Below are 18,915 nucleotides of genomic sequence, written 5' to 3'. Positions count from 1 at the left end.
TGACGGGGGGTACTGTCATGATCCTGCCGCTCCAGCCCGGGCTGTGCGGGTGCCCGTGCGGTTGCACTGATTGGAAGGCGCACACCTGCGCCTCATGCGGACTGATTATCCTGTGTATTTATATGACCCCGATGACGACTGGTCCGCGCCAGATCGTTGAGCTTCATGCCCCGTTCGAGTACTTCCGTATCCCTGATCGCCAACCCGTGTGTACCGACCTCCGCCTGTTCTCCAACCGACCCTGGTTGGTGCTCAACTTGCAGAGAAAAGTATAATCCTGTCATTGGAATTTTGGCTGCCTCCCTTTTATCTCCCAAGATGAAAACTCAGATTTGTTTCCCACCAAAAAATAAATCCACTGCAAAAGAAAACAAGGGAAAAATGAAACTACTTCTAAGAAATTTAAATTGTCGTCATGGTGACAAGATGCTAACAGGATTTCAGCAGTATGTCACCTGCATAACTAGCCTGCTGAAATCTCTGGACAAAAGTTATAGGTCATTTCCAGATGCTTCCCACTTCAATTTCCATTTCCAGATTCCCACTTGCTCTGCTTGCCACCGGATCATTATGTTGTCACCAAACAGCATCCCAGTGATGAGGACAAATGAAATTACCTAAATCATGAAACAGTGGCTCAACTACCACACATGGACCTCTACTTGCTCCCACATTGTCCTGCTGCTCGTTATCCACAACCTAAACGACTACATGTCCACTCATCCAGTCTGCTATTTGGACAAACATAGCAATGAAAGTATTTCATTGCTATGTTAGTCATTTTCATTGTCATTTTCATTGTATTGGTATGATAATTCTATCCTGAGTTACATGGGGGGAAAAAAAGGGGAAGGTGGTCACCAGCAAGTCGAGCGAAATTGCTAAAACAGTTTGCAACACGAGTCACAGGGAACCTGACAAGGTAGGGCATGAGTACACATTCATTTGAAGTTTGACAGCACAATAAAACTTGGATTCAAGTGTAAGGATATGCCAGCTGAGGAATTTCAACAGGTTTGGAAAGCACAACAACATCTTTCGGACATTCTACTTCTGTAGAGAGAGTCATGATTAACATTGTCAATCAGAGTGGACTCCAAACCAAAACTAGCTACAAAGCACACCCAAAATCTAATTACAATAATTGTCAGTCAGACACTTTAAACCACATACAGTATAAGCAGCAAACGGTGAGGGGAGCACAAAGGATGCTACAGGTCCCCACGTCGCTCAGGAAATGGGCTCAGTTCTCCGTGGTGTTGTGCTCAGAGGTATTCTTTTAAATGATTTATCTTGCCTTGCCTTATCAGCGCAGGACTATCCAGGACTATCCGCTGAGTAATAGTGTGCAATTCAGAAGTGTTTGTAATGTGGAACTAGACCCTGAAAAACAACTACATTTCAAATTGTATTTATTTCCGAGCAGTTGCTGTATGAAAGGCACAGTCTGGGGTTTAGCAGTCACCATTGATTTTAAATCATTTATATAGTTTTCGATGGGTGCTGTTTGTAAACTGGCTCGCTCGGAAAATAACAGTGACATTTTGTTACATTTAGTCTCAAACAGTGTAAAACTGGTGTGAATTTTTGAGAGTCACTTTTCTGCACATTTAGAATTATATTTGTCAACTCCGTTGTTAAATTCAAATATTAATTGTTGCATTTCAATCATAAATGCATTTAAAATACATCCATCCCTTTTCTGAACCGCTTTTCTGAACCTCAAAAGGATTGCGGAAGTGCTGTCAACGGGCAGGAGGTAGGGTACACCCTGGACTGGTTGCTAGTCAATCGCAGGGCACATGGAGAGAGACAACAGTCACACTCACAATCACACCACTGGGCAGTTTAGAGTCTTCACTTAACCTAACCACGTGATTTTGAGATGTGAAAGGAAAGCGGAATGCCCGGAGAAAACCCACGCAGGGTCTGCCTTTCGCCTAATGTTAGCTGGGATGAGCTCATGGCACCCCCATGACCCTTTTTGGGGTAAAATGGAAACATAAATCTTGAAGCAAAATATTTCTGGTGGAACAAAATAACTAATAGCTAAAATCCAAAGGTAATCTGCCGACAGGCGGAAGTACCTGTATTTTCATGACTATAAGGCGCACTTAAATGTCTTGAATTTTCTCCAAAACGGACAGGGTGCCTTATAATGCGGAGCGCCTTATATGTGATCCGTTGTCCAAAATTTGTAACCGGCTAGGTTACGTATAATATTTAATGATGCTTGTATGGATTAGTAAATATTTGGCCATCAACATGACAATCAGTGTGTTAAAAAGATGGATTTAGTGGTCTTCCGGGGATTATGTTAGTGATGAATATAGACATACAATACATACTGCATTATTGCAGCGTGGACGTATCAAATAAATGCATTATTTTCAAAGTCGATAAACTTTAAACTCTTGATTTTTCTTCACAAGGGTATCTTGACAGTAGGGACTAATATAACAAATCACTGATTAAAAACTTTCAAAATAAGTTTTATAATCATTAATAATCATCATTTTAATTATCCAACAATCGTATCAGGGAAAGAAAACTGACGGGTGGTGAAATGTTTTCCTCTCAGTAAAACCGTTGAGTGGCTTGTAATGATGAGCACTTCCAAGTTTAAAAATTGCAAGTAGGATTTCTCGTACCCATCTGAAAGACTGAGGTTTAGAGATTATAAAAGCGCTGGATTTAGCTCAGATGGGAGATGAAATACCATCAAGTTAGGCCAGCACTAAGAGCTTCAAAGGTGCAAATGTGGATTGAGCCACTGCAGCCGGTTATTGCCAGCAGTCTGCCTCATACATACACATGCTTTTTGGCTTTTTTGTGATGTGTTAAGTTTTACCCATGCTGTTCTGTTCGATAACAGTTTAGATTGATATGTGGTATCTTCAGTCAATCATTCGGAGTCGATCAGTGTGATTTGTACACAAATTCTGAAAACCGAGTCATATTTAACATATTTGTAAAATATATTTAGGTTTATTTTAATGTTTCTGTATGATAAAATAGTGATTCCCATCCTGTGTGTCCAATGAGAGATCACCATGGGTGCCAGAGGAAATGATATAATATTATGGAGCCCCTAAAGGGACATGGGGGTAGGGGGGACGGAACTGGTTTCTCATTGTAATGAGAAAGTTAAGTGTGAGTAGTAGCTTATTTAGCTACTAGCGGTAGCTTCCTGGATTGATGTTTCGCATTGTAACGAGAAACAAGGTTGTTGTTTTTCTCCCCCATGTCCCTTTAGGGGCTCTGTACAATTTCATTCCATCTGATTAAAAAAAAATGCCTTTCAAAAAATGTGCAGATTCTTTATTCGGTGTTCAAAATACACTTTACAATGCACCTAAAATATATTACCAACTGGCTTGACTTCTTTCAACCTTAAAATAAGGCCAGTAATCTTTGGGGCGTTACCCTGAGGAGGTCAAAATAGCAAAAATATGAGACCTTTAAGAATCGTTGGGGAGCCAAAAGAGCCATCTCTCTTTTTCTGCAGGTAACACAAGCACATTTGGAAAAAGTTCATTTTTTAACTGACTCTTCGAACTAATTTTCATTTATATTTTTCTTGTACATTGGAGAGAGTTTTGAAGGTCCTTCTAGTTGATGTTTTGCTTTAACTTTATATTTATTTAATTATTTTCCTTTCGGCTTTTATTGTACTAATTCCATCCGTCCGTCCATTTTCTGAGTCACTTATCCTCACAAGGGTCAAGAGCGTGCTGCAGACTATCCCAGCTATCATCGTGCTAGGTACACACGGAACTGGTTGTCAGCCAATCCCAGGGCATATTGAAACAATCTCACAAACACACTTAGGGCAATTTAGAGTCTTCACTTAATGTAACAAATATGTTTTGTGATGTGGGAAAAATTCAGAGTCCCTGGAAAAAACCCACACAGGCACAGGGAGACCATGCAAACTTCATACAGGCATGGCCAGGATTTGAACCCCAGTCCTGACAACTGTGAGGCAGATATACAAACCAATTGTCCACCTTGCTGCCTGCACTAAATCCATACCAATTACTTTATGATGTAACATTATGTATTGAGTAATTTACACAACTGCCTGTTAGTGTTACTCCGCCTTTCCCTAAATAAGCCAGGGTCGTTTTAATTTAGCGTTTTATGATGATTTTATGATGATAGCCCCCATTCTTTGAACACATTAACACAAACCTCTGTGCAGCAAGGCTCTCCATAATGCTTCACTGTTTATGCACAGGTTTTATGGTTGTCCATCTATAACCATCCATCTATTTTCTTGGCCACTTATCCTCACAAGGGTCACAGGAGTGCTGGAGCCTATCCCAGCTGTCAACGGGCAGGAGGCAGGGTACACCCTGAAGTGGTTGTCATGCAATCGCAGGGCACGCGGAGACAGTCACAATCACACCTTTGATGTCCATTTAATATTGCACGCTTTTGGGTTGTGGGAGGAAACAGGAGTGGTCGGAGAAAACCCACACAGGAACGGGGATAACATGCAAACTCCACACTGGCGGAGCCGGGATTGAATTAAAGTTGCAGTCTATATGGAGATGTGGGTTCGAATCCCACTCCTGACAACCACTCTTGTATGGTGTTAATGTGTTCTTGAGTTAGTTACCCTCAGTAGGGGAGTCACATATACTCCTGGTGAACTTTTGTATACACACACACACACACACACACACACACACACACATGTAGATATGGTTCTTTTGCATGAATCACTTTAGAGACGTCTGACCAATGGGATATCAGGAAAATCAAATTAACTAATTACATTATTAATTCTGACCAGATCAGAAGAGATTGAACTTTCAGCAGCAAAGCAAGAGAACAAGGAAAAGTTAATCTATAAATTGGAGGTTTTCATGTAAACTAAACGTTTATCAATTGTGGATTCGCAGCATTTAACTTTCAGAGGAATCCTGAGAATGTCTGTTTGTGCTTTTGGGGGTTGGTGATGTTGAAACTTTTTTATATTATATGCAGGATTTTGTTTTAAAGCTGGGGTTGCAGTATATGAGAGGCACAACATGGTGTTCCTTGCCATATTTTAAGCTTTTTATAGGCTTTCTCCCAAGTAGGATTTTCACTAATCATTATATTCAAATCTGTCACTGTGCTCATTCAATCGCGAGTTTGATGTTCTTTCATTTGCATTTTCCATTATGTCCCCTGTCTGCTGCTTTCAGAGTGTTACTTAATCGTCCACCATATAAATTGCTTAAGCACCCAAGATGAAAGCCTGTTTAAAATCAGTGCCACTGTTGCAACACTGATAGCCATGTTTTTTTTTTTTTTTGCATTAAGATTTCAAGTTTCTTTTTTCTGTGACCAGTTGGATTTATACGGACTTCATATTTTCCTTTTACATGATTTAAACCACAGCCAACTGAAGCGCAACGTCTGTCTTTGCAATGAATCCTTAGCTGCATTATTTTTTGTTCCTTTGGTCTTGCTTAAGCAGTTACTGTGTAATTTGTAAACTTCAAAAGTAATACATTAAGATGAATTAATCTGCAACAACAGTCCTGGAATAACATAAATAGATCTAAATGACAAAACTGGCTTTAGCCTCATTATATTAATTCAGGACACATGTAGGTGGCAGGGATGTCATATTAAACTGGAGTGGAATTGAAACCTTGCCAACTGTTTTGACTATTGGGAGAAAAACTGGCAAAGGCAAAAAAACAGTTAATTGTAATGAAAATATACTGACATATTACAGGCAGCATTTTGGTGCAACTGGCTGGAGCATTGGCCTCACAGTTTTGAGGACCGGGTTTCAAATCACACCCCCACCTATGTGGACTTTGCATGTTCTCTCCGGTTTCCTCCCACATCCCCGAAACATGCATAAATTGTGGACTCTGAATTGCGCTTAGGTGTAATTGTGAGTGCAACTGTTATCTGGCTCCATGTGCCCGCCTCTTGCCCAATGTCCGCTGGGATTGGCTCCAGCACTCCCCGCGATCCTCGTGAGGATAATGGATGAAAGGATGGATGGATGGATGACCCTCATGAGTATAAGCGATTCAGAAAATGGATGAATGTATTGAAGTGAGGTGATTTGAATTTAATTAGGAGGCACGACTAGTTAGAGCGTTTGCCTCACAGTTCTGAGGACTGGGGTTCAAATTCTGGCCTTGGCTGGCCCCGGTTTCCTTCCACGTCCCAAAAAGATGTATTATTTGGAGACTAAATTGTCCATAGGTGTGAATGTGAATGCTAGTTTGTTATACTTTGTATGTGCCCTGCTATTGGCTGGCAAACAGTTCAGGGTGTACCCCATCTCCTATCCAGAGGTAGTTCGGATAGGCTTCAGCACTACCGTGACCCTTGTAAGGACAACAGGCTCAGATAATGAATGGATGGATGAAGTAAATTGAATCGAATACCTTAATTTTCATTGTATGAGCATTAGCAGCAATATGGAATGACAGGAGATGCTTATGTCAGTTCAGTGCGGTCAAGGTTTGTTTGTGGAGGCAATCTCTGACTCTGTTTGCATTTGTCTTTCCACAAAAAATATAATGTCATTCGTTTTTAGTCTTGAGGCTCAGCTCATGCTTATCAGGTTTCATTGCCATATTGGATAGAGTCTATATATAGTAAATAACTGAATGAGAAAAAACACTTTGTTTTCTGAAAGTCAGTGTATACCAAACCGTTTCCAAAAGTATTGTGCAAAATGACTGCACATTATTAAACTGAGCAGTATGAAAACTGTGAGTACCCTATGAAATGCTCTTCTGATGAATTGAAATGAAAAGAAAATAGATTCTTTGAAGAAAGAGCCAGGATCTAAAAATAAACTCAACCTTTGGACAACAAACAAAGACATTTTATTTTATACAAGTTAAGTTGGGGAAAAAGGTACACATAATGTGTAGAAGTGTCACGACCCATCGAGACGGAGGTAGGTCCCAAATGCAGGAGTTGGGAGACATAGAGGTAATTTGGAAAAAACGTTTATTGTTCCAAGGTCGGGGATCGGGCAGGCAGTCAGGTGCAGCAGCGGTAGTCAGGACGTCGGGCGTGGAGAGCAGGTCCGCGGGCAGGCAGGAGTCGGTACATAGGAGATCGATCAAAGAAGGCAGATGTGTCAAATGAGACACGCTTACGGGGTCGGTCGGAGAACAGGCGGAGGTCGGTACACACGAGAATACGATCAGAGATACGGGAGTGCAGGAACGGGGCATGAGTTGCAACGATCTGGCCCCGGACCAGTCATCCCCATGGTCCTATATACACCGGGGCCAATAAGCCACCATGAGGCGCAGGTGTGCGCCTCCCAATCAGCGCAGCCGCGTGGGCACCCGCTCAGCCAGGGCTGGACCGCCAGGACCTTGACAAGAAGACTATTAGTTATCGGTACAAAATCCGCCATGATTAGGTCTATTGGCTGGGAAGCCGTGAACTGGATATCTGTGAGACTAGGAATTGGTTCCCTGAGGATTTATGGTTTTTATTCTAAAAACAAGCACGAGAGGTCTCGCACTGTGCTCAGCAGATAACACTGTTCACAACCAAACACAGCAGAAGTGATGGATACGACAATACTAAATCACTAGTATCAGTACGTTAAAAAGGTTGGTTGAAAAGATTTGTTGACCGAATCATTCAGTTCTTTTTCACAGCATCATTGAAGTATTTCCTCATTCAGTTAATTGTTCATCCCCGAGGTTCACATTCGCTCAAAATGTTCACCGAAGGACTATGCATTGTTGCTGTTACGTAGTGTAAACTAGAAAAGCTGGGTTAGGGTCCCTCCTCCGCTTGCAGCACCGGTGCTTCCAACCGCTCCCCTCTCTCCCATATGCACACAAACTGCTGCTGTTCATTGCTACTCTCAGCCTGTTCAGATGGCTCTTGCTGCCAGTTTGGGTCCATCATCACTAGCAGTTACCTGATAGAAGGCCAAGATGGATCCAAACATCTGCATGCCAATGATCGAGTTATTAATGGTGGCTAGTCAAACAACTGCCTGGCAGAAATTATGCAACACGTCAAACATGCTGAGACCAAAGAATTCAACCAGAAGAAAAAAAGATTTGGGGAATGCAGACCTAGCGATGTCTCCACTCCCTTAAAGGACATAGACGAGGCATGAGACATGGAGGGGCCATGACAATGCCAACCAGGAGAGTGGTGACTTCGATGATGATACTTGGCACTTCTGTGGAGAGTAGGGACATTGGCAAAGGGTCTCACAAAAAGATGTTAAGATGGCAATGTTGACCGTCAAAGAAGGCGTGGGGGACTCAGCTCATGTGGTTTCACATGTGATTGATTCCTGACGGGCTCTGGAGCATCCCGGTTGACCAGTGATACACAAACACACCTGCATGCAACACTCACTCTTCGTAATAAAGAAACATCAATTTGCCCACTCCAATTTAAGGAAAAGGTGAGTATAATACTTTGGTACCTGTACTCCAAATCTTGTGATCGGTGAAGACATCTGTGCCCTGAGCCGGAACTTGTTTCTTAAATTGGGCTTGTCTGCAATGACGGGAATGAAATGTGGCAGACATAATGTATGAGTGGTCCGTCAAAGTAATAGGAGCACACCAACCTGATCAATCAGGAACAAGTCTAGTGTCGACACCAATGGGATGGTTTCTTTCGGCTTGTCCCTTTCGGGGTCGCCACAGCGTGTCATCTCAGATGAACGCACGTATATGTTTGGCACAATTTTTACCCCGGATGCCCTTCCTGATGCAACCCTTCTCAGGGAGTGGAGGCCCCAGTGGGATACGAACCCACAATTTATATATATATATAATTTCTTGCGGGGGGCACTGAAGAAAAATGTAAAGTTAAATAGACCCATCTGGGCGGCGCGGTGGATCAGATGGTAAACCGTTGGCCTCACAGGTTCGATCCCCGCCTGTGTGGAGTTTGCATGTTCTTCCTGTGCTTGTGAAGGTTTTCTCTGGGCACTCCGGTTTTCTCCCATATCCCAAAAACATGCAACATTAATTGGACAGCCTAAATTGCATCTAGGAGTGACTGTGAGTGCGGCTAATGTCTGTCACCATGTGACCTGTGATTGGCTGGCAACCACTTAAGGGTGTACCCCGCCTCCTGCCCGTTGACAGCTGGGATAGGATCCAGCTCTCCCTTGTGACCTTTGTGAGGATAAGTGGCAAAGAAAATGCATGCATGCATGTTAGGTTTAGCTTTTTTATAGCACTGCTGGCTGTCAAAACAGTGCAGGCGGTCGCAAAGAAGTAAATTTTCTCCAATAAGTGTGTTTCAGCTTAATCTACCATAACAATGTCTGTATGTTTACCATACTTTTTGCCCTGACCAGAAGTAAGAGCCTGTTGACCTTGGAGGAACCAATGATGGATGCAGAGTGCACAGTCCAGTTTTTATTCATAGGTAGACACTCTCCAAACAAATTAGTCCTGAAAAGGCAACATGCCCAACAGGACAGGTGCTGACATATAGGGAAAATGGGTAGCATCAGAAAGAGTTTGGGTATTGTGTAGAAAGGAATTAGAGACAAAGGTCATTTGTGGTATGACCTGGCCACCCACAATTGAAGCACATGTCACAGCCACCAGGGGGCGCACCTCGACCTATGAATGAACCTGCTTGATACATCATGCACTCAGAACCGGCAGAGGGAGATGAGATCAAAGCATTAGTGGCTTCTTCCTGATTTTTCAGATATTGCAAATGCAACATAGTAAGTTGTGTTTCTGTACTTTTGTGTTTGTCTACTTTAGATTCTTTCTCTTTAGCATGTCTGCTCAAATGATGTTTAAGATCTGACAACCACCGTTCAACCTCAGCACCGGGAAGGTCTGGATTGGCCTCCATGGCCTGCGCCACAGACTTGGGAACGCCCTTCAAAATGGCTGCTCGGAACACTTGCGAATGCAAGGCGGAGGCCGTAGGAGCGTGTCCTATTTTCACAGTATAATCAGTGAGGGCTCAGTCAACAAAAGCCCCGGCCTCCTCATCTGCTTTGGGAGCAAACACCATATCTGAAATAACACACTCAGGAAGTGGAAACAAAACGTCCAGTGCTGTAGACAAGGTCAAATAATTTTCTCATGTAAGAGCCTGATGATCAGGGAGAGAAGAAAAATCTGAATTTTGCATCAGAGTATTCAACTGTGAAAGTGGACATGTTGTGTAAGAAGGACACGGATATCACTTGCTGTTAACATTTGTCCTGTAACCGCTCTCCGCCAGATCGCATAGGTGGAAGTTTCTGCATCAGCACACTCACATCAGTGGGAGAGAAAGGTTTGGAAAACATAGCAGAGTTACCAGTAGCCGGATCAACTTTGGCCAACATGGGAGGCTGTAAGATTTGGAAACGAGTCACAGGACCTCCGGTTTGATCCAGAACAGAGTCGTGGTGGGCACCTGAAAGATTCTGGACATGACACTTTAATTCTGTTACTTGGTTCTGTAACTGATCAATGTACAACCTGTTTTACACCTCCCCACTTGAAGGGCCTCTATCAGCGTAGACACCAAATTCCTGTTCTTCTCTTCCATCGGGCTGCTTCTTGTTCAGCATGGAGGGTACGTTTCTGCTCTTTCACTTTAGCATTCGCTCTGTCTTCATGTTCAGTGGTGATTCTCTCGAGTTGATCTCTAATATTTTGTGGAACCTCTTAGTGTCTATTTAATTCCGCCTTGTACATTCCTAGCTGATTCAAACGTGTGAATGGCTCGGCTCTCAAATCTACAACTATGTCCAATTTTCCTTCTAATTCTTTAATGCCGGCGGTCACTCCAGTAGCCAGAGTTACTGCAAACGTATTCATGTTTGATGTTTGTTGTAAGCGAGTGAGAGACGTTTGATCATCTACATCTACTTCATGTTGACCAGCAGTTACATTCAACATTGGAGCCTGAAATTTCCTGGCTTCATGGTAAGGTGGTACACATGGGTCATTTGGAGACAACGCCGAAAGATGTTTCTCCTCCAAGTAAGGAGGCGGCGCGGAGGGCACTTTGGGTGTTGACGGTACCAGACCAACACTCTCTTCCTTGACAGCCAAACGGGACAACTTTAACGCACATTCCATCACCATCATCCTTGCTCTTGCTTTCATTTCCACAACTTTCTCAGCATTCTCTCTCACCCTTCTACCTTTTGGAGACAACCTGTTAGTTTTTCCTAAATCCAATTTTAGAGCTGCCGCTCTTTTAGCACAAGCTTTGTCCGTTTCCCTCATTCATGTTACCAAACACTCCAGACATTGGAGAAAACCATCCATTCTCACAGTTTTTCCTCATCCATTCTTTCAATTGTTCTTTCTCATTCTCTCGTTCTTTTTCAGGCATGCTTTTATGTGAAACTTACAAATGTTGCAAGACCACTGGCCACAGGCACTGTACTCAGATGAGTGTTCACTGTCATTCTTGGGCTGGACACCACATAGGCCATTGAACAGTCTTCCAAAGACTTTAAGTGATCAATATCTTCTTGTTGGACTTGAATGTTTCTGTGAAATAAAGGAGTTTGACAGTTGATTAACATTTGACAAGTTTATTCATTGTTGGTTGTTTTTGTCACATTATGCAGTTAAATGTCCATAAACAGTATTCACAAGAGTGTATTATGAACTAGACTTAAAAGATTTACAGTGTATGAATAATAAAAAATGGGTGCATGTGTACATGTTGGTATTGGTATTATTAAATTATTATCATGAAATGAAATTGAAATTATAGTGATGACAGAACCAAACTGTCATAGTGTAATGAAACAAATTAAATTTACCTGCAGTCTGTCAATGTTTTCCTCACAGGTCTTTTCTTTCTTACAAGTTTGGGGTTGACAAATACAATTTGTGGAACTGCAACTGGCTGAATCTTGTGACCTCTTGGCTTGCTCCATTGCTCTGGAAGAATGCATGCCAGCCCAACAATATGTGAACAGGATCCAGAAACACTGAAAAAATAAGAGATTTATATTTTAGATTATATTTTAGAGCCTTTACAGGTTTTGGATGTATTGACATTGTTATATTACAATCCCATAGAGGGCCGAGGCTCAATGAAAAATTCTAAAAGCCAAAGACAAATTATCAGTTCTGTGACTGAATCTGGTGTACATTTAGATTGTGAACTACCAACTTTCCTGCACAAATGGCTTAAGCACTGAGCAGTGACGTTTTGGAAAGTTTCTACTCCTTCAATGGGTAGTATTTTAGGGATAAAAAAGAGGTAATGTAAACATTCTGCACACAAGTGTGATGGGTAACATGAAAATAGGAAACTGTCAATGACGAATTCGTCTTTGGGTTATATTAAGATCTATTAACGTACGGTTGATTGTTTTCCACAAATGTATAATAATAATATGCAAAATATAACAAATGCACTCATCCTGCTTGACATGTACAGTGAGCTTCAGATATCCTTGTAGGATTCAACTGCAATTTATGTGGCCTCTCGGTCTTCCTCTGACTCCGGAAAGATCTCGCGCGAACATCGATATCGATGGTTTCTCCGTCGATATGCATGGAAATACCATTGAAATACCCCTCGCTGAAAAACTTGAAGCCCTGCTGTCTGCTCTTCAACGATATTTCACTATTCGGTAAGAATGCGAGTGAGAAATTAGCTGGTAAATCGGACAATTTCGCTCTCGTCTTTTCTTCCTGCGGAGCCATTTTTGCTAATTGTTTGTCTGAGGTTAGCACGCGTGGGGTGACGTAACTTCAGGAGGCATGGTTAAGTGCCCTGTACGGAGGGGTTAATTACTTTTCAGAGAGGGTTGGAAAGGGTTGTATTTTTTTGCACCTTAAAAAATCGAATCGTCATTTGAAAACTGCATTTTCTATTTTCTTGGGTTGTCTCGGAGTGATATTAAAATTGGTTTCATGATTGGAAAAGTTTGTGTGTGATAGATACAGAAAACAAAAGAAATCAGGAAAGGGTGAATACTTTTTCACGTGACTGTATGCAACTGGCATGGAGTGACAGCAGAACACATAAAGACTCTTCCTCTCTTGGATAGCAAAGTCTACAATAAAGCTGTATATCTACCTGTTGCCATTCATAAAATAAAATAAGTCATGGTTTCCTTCGAATAGATCTGTTTTATGTTCAATTTAATAACTTTGATGCTTTCGTTATCTTTTTTGTATGGGTTACTGCAAGGTTTTTGTAATGTAAAATGGGTTTCTTGGCTGAGCAAAGGTTGGAAATACGTCTGAATATAAAGAATAATCTTCAAACATATAAAATTGAATTGAAACCAACAGGATGTGCTTCAACTGCAGACTTTCAGCTTTAATTTGAGGGTGTTTACACCCAAACGAGGTAAGGCATGTAGGAATTATGACAGTCTCTGTATTTCTACCACTGTCTGTATATACCTATTACTTTTTATGGGGGCTGGTTAGCCGCACATCAGTAAGCTGCAGATGTAAGTCTGACATCTCAATACCAAATCAGGACTCACCAACATATATACCTATCCACTATGTCATATACTGTATATGAAGAGTTTGTTTTCAAAACGAGACATAGGCCTTTTTTTTTAGATTTACGAAACTCACGCCAAAATTATCCATTCGGAGCTGGATAATTTTGGCGCGAGTTTCGTAAAACTGAAAAAAATGCCTATGTCTCGTTTTGAAAACAAACTCTTCATATATTACAGCGATACCCAGAATTCAATACTTGCTGAGGCACGTTGTAGGGTGCATTTGGAAATATACTCCGAGTGTACTCTGCTACCACTCTACTGCAAATATCAGAGCTGTTGAAATGTCCACTCTCCGAGTAGCGTTGGGGCTTCAGATCGAATTTCCAAACCTTACACGTTGCTGTCTTGGCTTGCTTTAGCAGTGGTAGCCATACTATTTACTGCTTTGTCACATTATTAAATGTGAAAAGAAAAGAGAGCCCTTTTCTACGAACCCAGATTGGGCATATTTGGACCGCACAGAAACAGTTGATCTGAACCATTTTTACCATTTTAAGGGTGTAACAATTCATTTTAGCAATGATTTTATTTGTGTCACAATTTGCAGTTGCCATTTTGATTCAATTATAATACTGGTTTGTTTATAATGGTCTGATCCAAAGTGATTCAGTAGCTGGAAATTCATTTTGTCATTTTTAGCCTAAAATTCATCCAGTGTGAACTAAGAAATATATCCCTACACTGTATATACAAGACAGTGCAGGTGAACCTGCACCAAAGTAACACTACAACATAAGTGACTTTCTTAATCATATTTTGGGGAAAAAGAATGTCATTAAAAATTTCTGTTATTGATATGCATGAACTCACCAGCCATGACACAAAGACAGAACATTTTACACAAACCCTTTTGTGTGAAAATACTGAAGCTTTTTCAGAAAACACAAATTAATGTATGGAGGGAAGTTCTTGGTTCCAATTTAACTTGCAAAAAGGGGGAAACAGTGCTGGGGGTAGATTTGTTGTGTGTACTGATGTTTTTGGCCTCTCTGACATAACTCAAGAGCAGCAATTTGTAACTCTGCAGATGCGATTTTATCACTTCAAACATACACACACACACACACACACACACACACACATGTGCACACCTAACTGTTGTTGGGTAAATCCTGTGATTATATTTTCTTGTTCTCCTACGACTTGCACATTCTCCTCAACACACACCCAAGTGCTACCAAGTAATCACCTCTTGTGATTACATTTTGCGTTCCCCCAAGACTCTACCCAAACACACAAGCACAAATACGTAGTCATATAAACACACACACACACACTGCAGATTTACCAGAAGGAATAATCTCTTTGACTTTTATTTAGATTGAGAATGTTTCCTCATACTGGATGACTGCAGGCCCGTGTTTTTACTCCAAGTCAAATAAACTATATCAACAGTACACATAGAGCTATGACATGTATCTGAAGTGGTCAAGAAAAATGCAAAAAAAGCAATGTTTGTTTTAGACCAATACCACATTTTCCTAAAAGCATTTGAAATAAGAGTGACAGACAATTTTGTGAAGCACATCCGGATTTGAGCATGCCTGATGTGTTAACTGAAAGTCCTACTTCATCGGCGAGGGTTGACTGGTACATGCCATTTAGTTACAATTAACTTTGTTCCTTGGGACACTTTGAAATGCCTTCTGATAGTTAGTCCTGTCTGTATCCGCACAGCATTTTTCCACTGTGCTTTTCTGGGAACAACAAGGAAAATGTCCTTAATTCATAAATCATTATTAATAAATAATAAATAAATAATAATAAATATTTAAATTATTAAATATAAAATATATAAGTATTAAATATAAATTATTTATATGTAATAAATAATTAAAAAATCCTTAATATTTTGATTCCTTATTGCTTTAGGGGTAGTGCAGGAAAATGGGTGTACACAATGCAATGACAACTTGGCAGCAGACAACAGAACAAAACAAAGCAAAATAGAAGCAAATACATATGCAAACTCTACAATGTGATATTGTAACGCGTTAAATATTACTTTACATCATTGTACATGAATAAAGGGCTCAGAAAGGCATAGGAACAGATATTATCTAAAGCAGGAGAACTTGCATGAAGAAAAATGTAACTGACCGACTGACAAAACATTAGACAAACATCTTTTTTTAATGAAAAAAAAATGGAGAAATCAATGTAGAAGCCTCCAGAGGACTAAATATGATTTCTTGTTTTGAAATTCGAAATAGAATTGTGCAAGGATGGAGTTTGCATGTTCTCCCCATGCCTTCATGGGTTTTCTCCGGGCACTCCGGTTTCCTCACTCATCCCAAAATCATGCATGGATTGGAGACTCTAAATTGCCCGAGGTGTGATTGTGAGTGCGACTGTTGTCTGTCTCTATGTGCCCTGCGTTTATAATGGTCTGATTCAAATTAATTCAGTAGCTGGAAATCCATTTTGTCATTTTTAGCCTATAATTCATTCAGTGTGACTAAGAAATGTATACCTACACTGTTTATTCCAGACAGTGTAGACCTCTCTGTCACACAGTTTATTTTTTTTTTAAATACCCATTGTTCTCAAATGAGTCAATTTGGCAATATAATTTGTTGATAATTTGAGATTGAAATGCAGCCCTATGGGGGCACAAACCAGTGCAATCTGTAGGCCGGTCCCAAGCCCGGATAAATGCAGAGGGTTGCATCAGGAAGGGCATCCGGCGTAAAAACTGTGCCAAACAAATATGAGCGTTCATCTAAAGAATCCCATACCGGATCGGCCGTGGCCCGGGTTAACAACGCCCGCCCCTGGCACTGCTAACCTGCAGGGTGTCGGTGGAAATTCAGCTACTGTGGGTCGAAGACAAAGAAGAGGAGGAAACCGGATCCAGCGTCAGAAGAAAAAGAGGAAAGCACAGAGCCTACAACTGAGTGTAGGGACTTTGAATGTTGGGACTATGACAGGAAAAGCTCAGGAGTTGGTTGACATGATGATTAGGAGGTTGATATTCTGTGCATTCAAGAGAGCAGGTGAAAAGGTAGTAAGGCTAGAAGTTTGGGAGCGGGGTTTAAATTATTCTACCACGGAGTAGATGGGAAGAGAAATGGAGTAGGGGTTATTTTAAAGGAAGAGCTGGCTAAGAATGTCTTGGAGGTGAAAAGAGTATCAGATCGAGTGATGAGACTAAAATTTGAAATTGTGTTATGTATAATGTGGTTAGCGGCTATGCACCACAGGTAGGATGTGACCTAGAGTTGAAAGAGAAATTCTGGAAGGAACTAGATGAAGTAGTTCTGAGCATCCCAGACAGCGAGAGAGTTGTGATTGGTGCAGATTGTAATGGACATATTGGTAAAGGAAACAGGGGTGATGAAGAAGTGATGGGTAAGTACGGCATCCAGGAAAGGAACTTTGAAGGACAGATGGTGGTGGACTTTGCAAAAAGGATGGAGATGGCTGTAGTGAACACTTATTTCCAGAAGAGGGAGGAACATATAGTGACCTACAAGAGCAGAGGTAGAACCACGCAGGTAGATTATATTTTGTGCAGACGATGTAATCTGAAGGAGGTTACTGACTGTAAAGTAGTGGTAGGGGAGAGTGTAGCTCAACAGCATAGGATGGTAGTATGTAGGATGATTCTGGTGGTGGGTAGGAAGATTAAGAAGACAAAGGTAGAGCAGAGAACCATGTGGTGGAAGCTGAGAAAGGAAGAATGTTGTGCGGCCTTCCGGAAAGAGGTGAGACAGGCTCTCGATGGACAACCGAAGCTCCCAGAAGACTGGACGACGACAGCCAAGGTGATCAGAGAGACAGGCAGGAGAGTACTTGGTGTGTCATCTGGTAGGAAAGGGGAGAAGGAGACTTGGTGGTGGAACCCCAAAATACAGGGAGTCATACAAGGAAAGAGTTTAGCGAAGAAGAAGTGGGGCACTGAGAGGACTGAGGAGAGGCGAAAGGAGTACATCGAGATGCGACGTAGGGCAAAGGTAGAGGTGGCAAAGGCTAAACAAGAGGCATATGAAGACATGTACACGAGGTTGGACACAAAAGAAGGAGAAAAGGATCTCTACAGGTTGGCCAGACAGAGGGATAGTGATGGGAAGGATGTGCAGAAGGTTAGGGTGATTAAGGATAGAGATGGAAATGTGTTGACTGGTGCCGGTAGTGTGCTAATTAGATGGAAAGAATACTTTGAGAAGTTGATGAATTAAGAAAATGAGAGAGAAGGAAGAGTTGAAGAGGCAAGAGTGAAGGACCAGGAAGTGGAAATGATTACTAAGGGGGAAGTCAGAAAGGCACTACAAAGGATGAAAAATGGAAAGGCAGTTGGTCCTGATGACATACCGGTAGAGGTATGGAAGCAATTTGGAGAGATGGCTGTGGAGTTTTTGACCAACTTATTCAACAGAATACTAGCGGGTGAAAAGATGCCTGAAGAATGGAGGAAAAGTGTTCTAGTTCCCATTTTTAAGAACAAAGGGGATGTTCAGAGCTGTGGGAACTATAGAGGAATAAAGTTGATGAGCCACACAATGAAGTTATGGGAAAGAGTAGTGGAGGCTAGACTCAGGACAGAAGTAAGTATCTGCGAGCAACAGTATGGTTTCATGCCTAGAAAGAGTACCACAGATGCATTATTTGCCTTGAGGATGCTCGTGGAAAAGTACAGAGAAGGTCAGAAGGAGCTACATTGTGTCTTTGTGGATCTAGAGAAAGCCTATGACAGAGTACCAAGAGAGGAACTGTGGTACTGCAAGCGTAAGTCTGGTGTGGCAGAGAAGTATGTTAAAATAGTACAGGACATGTATGATGGCAGCAGAACAATGGTGAGTTGTGCTTTAGGTGTGACAGAAGAATTTAAGGTGGAGGTGGGACTGCACCAGGGATCAGCTCTGAGCCCCTTCCTGTTTGCAGTGGTAATGGATAGGCTGACAGATGAGGTTAGACTGGAATCCCCTTGGACCATGATGTTCGCAGATGATATTGTGATATGCAGTGAAAGCAGGGAGCATGCAGAGGAACAATTAGAAAGATGGAGACATGCACTGGAAAGGAGAGGAATGAAGATTAGCCGAAGTAAAACAGAATATCTGTGTGTGAATGACAAAAGTGGAGGGGGAAGAGTGAGGCTACAGGGAGAAGAGATAGCGAGGGTGGACGACTTCAAATATTTAGGGTCAACAATCCAGAGCAATGGTGAGTGTGGTAAGGAAGTGAAGAAACTGGTCCAAGCAGGTTGGAACAGCTGGTGTGTTATTTGACAGAAGAGTCTCTGCTAGGATGAAGGGCAAAGTTTACAAAACAGTGGTGAGGCCGGCCATGATGTACGGATTAGAGACGGTGGCACTGAAGAAACAACAGGAAGCTGAACTGGAGGTGGCAGAAATGAAGATGTTGAGGTTCTCGCTCGGAGTTACCAGGTTGGATAGGAATAGAAATGAGCTCATTAGATGGACAGCCAA

This window comes from Syngnathoides biaculeatus, chromosome 11, assembly GCF_019802595.1.
Source record: "Syngnathoides biaculeatus isolate LvHL_M chromosome 11, ASM1980259v1, whole genome shotgun sequence".
In the NCBI taxonomy this organism is placed as follows: Eukaryota; Metazoa; Chordata; class Actinopteri; order Syngnathiformes; family Syngnathidae; genus Syngnathoides; species Syngnathoides biaculeatus.
Note: the sequence above shows the minus strand (reverse complement) of the source record.